The sequence below is a fragment of the Lactuca saligna genome, chromosome 2 (assembly GCF_052625555.1).
Source record: "Lactuca saligna cultivar CGN05327 chromosome 2, ASM5262555v1, whole genome shotgun sequence".
In the NCBI taxonomy this organism is placed as follows: domain Eukaryota; kingdom Viridiplantae; phylum Streptophyta; class Magnoliopsida; order Asterales; family Asteraceae; genus Lactuca; species Lactuca saligna.
Window position 1 is genome coordinate 192,543,089 of NC_136418.1, and position 3,919 is coordinate 192,547,007.

Genomic DNA, 3,919 nt, shown 5'->3' on the forward strand with positions numbered 1-3,919 from the left:
TGTCGCTTCTCGGATGCAGCTGCAAATATTGTGAGCATGTCCTCCAAATCCGTTTTCTTTTCTAGTACGGACTCCTCTTTTTGATAAAAACCCCTTGCTTTTTGCTTATATTTTTCCTGCTTTTCCTTTTTGTATTCATTGTATGGGAGCCATTCCTTCTTGGGTTTTCGCCAATCATCATCATATTTATCGCCACTTGAATAACACACTTGTGCGTTTCGGTTCCCATTCTCGTCCAAATCACAATCTCTTGTAAGGTGAGGCCCATTATAATTCTCACATCCCACCCGGATAACGTGGATGGATTGGTCCATCTTAGTCATTCTTCGATCCAAATTTTCCAACTTAGCCATCATTGCTGCCATGCTATCAATAACTGAGTTCACGACCCCTCGATTTGGTTCATTCCTTGGGTTATGCTATTCTCTAGAGTGCTTAGAGAATTCTTCAATTAGCTCTTTTATTATTGGGGGTGGCTTCTTTGTGAATGGTCCTTGCAAATCTAGGAGCTGCCTAGTTGTTACATTTAGTCCATCATAGAAATGGAGACTTCTTGCTGACTGTTTAGATCATGGTGTGGGCAGTTCCTTAGTAAGCCTTTGTATCTTTCGCATGCATCATAAAGTGACTCTCCAGCTTGTTGTTCAAAATTTGTAATGGCTTTCTTTAATTTGGCTATCTTTGAGGGAGGGCAAAATTGGTCTATAAACTCTTCTTTCATTTTAGCCTAAGTAGTGATGGATCCTAGAGGGAGTGATTTCATCCAATCTTTCGCAGCTCCCTTGAATGTGACTGGTAGCATATGAAGCAAAACGGTGTTGCGAGCCACATTAGGGACATTGAAGTAGTCGGCTATATTGTTAGCCTCGTCTAGATGTTTGTATGCTTCTTCGTGATCTTTCCCGTAGAATGGAATTTACTTAAGTTGAGCAAGTATGTGGCCTTTTAGTTCGAAAGTGGCAGTTGTGGGAATCGCGGGTTGCACGAGTCCTGGCTCGGTGTCGTCATGTATCCTTTTCTTCCATTCACCCACGGGAACTTCATCGATTTTAGCCATGGTGTTAGCGGGTTCGCCTTCAAAGTCGCTTTCTTCTTGAGATTCGGAGTCGTAATCGGTTACTTGTGGATTTAGAGTTTCTTCAAAATGTTCTAACTTGCTTTCCTTGCTCTTTTGACTGCTGATTTCACCTATTTTATTACTTTTCTTCTTCCCAAAGACTGACTTAAGGTCTTTGAAAGGTGATTTCCTTGACGAGTTAGTGTCTTTAACGACCTTGTCTTTGTTCTTCCTATGAGCGGATTCCGGGTCTTCAAATGGAGGAACCAGAAGTGTGTTTGATCCTCGGGTCATGTAATGCCTACAATAAAAACGAAAAACATGCTTAAAAAGAATAAAAGGTGAACTGAAATGAAATTAAAAAAACTGCCTTGGACTAGTCGAGCAGCTTCGACTGCACTCGGCGAGTTCAAGGTTATTACAACAAAATTCAAAAACAAGCTTCTAAAAAGAGAAAAGACTAAAACTTAACCTAAGAACTAAATTACTAAAGCAGTAACTTTGTGCAAGATCAATCTCACACAAAGAATCAATAACACTAGCAATTAGAATTAATTTTAGAACCGTTCCGCGGCAACGACGCCAAAAACTTGATGTGTGTGAAACTAACTAGTTTTATCCTAATTTTTTAATATAAATTAGACACACAAAAGGCAGTGTACCTGTCAATTGGTGGTATAGTTTAAGCAAGCAGAGTGTCAAACACAGGGAACGACAATTATAAGACTAACTACTAGGATTATCTAAATAAAAAAAACAAGTAATAAAAGGAGGGTTTTCTCTAGTTTTGCAAGACTAGAAACTTAAATACTCAACTAACAGTTAAGGAAAACAGTTAAGAACTAAGCAAATAAAATTCAACTAAATTCAATGATAAAGAGGACTTCTGTTTAGGTTTGAATCATTTGATCCTATGGTTGATTTTATGGTAAATGCAATGGTTTAATTTTTCATTGGCTACCGATTATGGTGATTAGGTTCACGTTCTCTATTACAAATCCTTAGAAAACATATTAACTCAAGTAGTGGCTAGTTCTCTAAATTAACAAATTTCCTAGTTTATTGGTTCAGGTTAAGTAAGACATGTACTGGTTAATTAAATTGGTCATTTAATTAACCTCTTGTTGATGGTTCATCATACACGCTCACACATTAATTTATCTATTTTCTATTTAACCCTAGTTTCACATTCGCTATTCCTAGGCATATAACAATGTTCTAACATAAATCATATGAAATTAGCAATTAAGAGATGTTCATGCAACTTAATATGCTGGTTAATTAACTGAAAATAGTTGTAATTAACATAAAAGGTTCTTTAACAAGCTTAACAAAACAATATCACCAAATTAAATTCATCCTAACCATAAAATCAATCCATATTCACAAAATCATCTATCCTAAACAGAAGACAAGGGTTTTAGATCATAATTACAGCAAAACAAACTCAAAAACGAAATCCATTGGTTGAAACATGGTTCGGTTAAAAGATAAAGTAAGAATACACTTGAATTGCCTTTAATCTTCCTAAAATCGTATGCTTAGACTTGGTCTGCGAGTTCCTGGGGCTCCAGCAACTACTTCAATCGCAACTTAGCCTCCAAGGGTTTCAGAGAGAGACTCAAATTCGGGAATTTGGATTCTATATATAGATTTTAGAAAACAGGGTCGATTCGTCGAGTAGGTAACCAACTCGTCGAGTCCCCTTTGTGGAATCCGTGTACGGCAAGTACTTTGTGTTTGCTTTGTGAACATTCATGGGTACTCGTCGAGTAGACGTTCCTACTCGTCGAGTCCTTCAGGATTTTGGCTCTTTTTCTTCTTTCTTCAATTCCCGAGCTTCCGATTGCATCTCCTGCTTCCTTTTGCTTCCGAGCATATCTTCTGGACTGAAAATACAATTTAAACATAATTAAGTACCTTTTGTCCATAAACTCCAATAAATTAGCCAATAAATAATAAAAATATATACTAAATATATAGCTAAATATGCACATATCACATGCATCCCTAATATCTCATAACACAAACAAGTAAGGGTATTTTGGGAAATCACCGTCCGGGCTCTGGCTGATTCTACATACTGCTGCATCTCGTTTTTTTCTTAAAAACTTTTACTCATTTTAGAAAAATCATTTCTTTTGAAATTTTTCTCAGATCCTCAGTTTGAGTCCAGACATACCCGAGGGTACATCTGAATCCCTCAAACCAAGGCTATGATAGCAACTTGTAACACCGTAAATTTTCAAACACATTTTTCATTTTTAAATTCACATGATTCTTATTAACACATTTGACAAAACCTAAAGTATCAATTTATTAAAAACACAAATCCATACTTGTTTGATTAAAAATCCAGGATCCTAAAAAAAAGCGTAACTCCATCTCGTGTGTACAATCAAGCCGGCGCCTTCCCACGATCCTGAGAAGTACCTGAAACATATATCACATAACACGGTAAGAACGAATCTTAGTGAGTCCCCCAAAATACCACACACATCTCATTATCCTCTCATGGCTATATCTCGAATAAGACCCTTTGGTCAATGTGTGTTAGTGGAGACCCCTCGGTCCCACAACTCTGGTGGACCCTCCGGTCCTACCCGAGTAAAGCTCAGAATAATACACATCATAAATCACAAAGACATAATGCAGGATATCACAATACTCAATATAAGCATACAAGACCCTCCGGTCACACAAAGTTACCACTCATGGTAAGTATAGTGACAAGACTCACCTTGTAAGTAAGCAAAGAAACCGCGTACCCCTCGAACGATCTAATCCCCACCTACATGTCATAAGCATCTCTAATTAACACTTAAAATCACAAATCTAATCTATGCCATCTCTCTAACTCTT

General features: G+C 37.3%; 1 non-coding gene across 1 annotated transcript; it reads left to right on the forward strand.

The window, feature by feature from the left end:
- The first annotated feature begins 566 nt into the window (after positions 1-566).
- LOC145033187 (small nucleolar RNA R71) lies at positions 567-673 on the forward strand. Its single transcript, XR_013677424.1, has one exon. It is a non-coding gene; the product is annotated as a small nucleolar RNA R71 (small nucleolar RNA).
- The last annotated feature ends 3,246 nt before the right edge of the window (positions 674-3,919 follow it).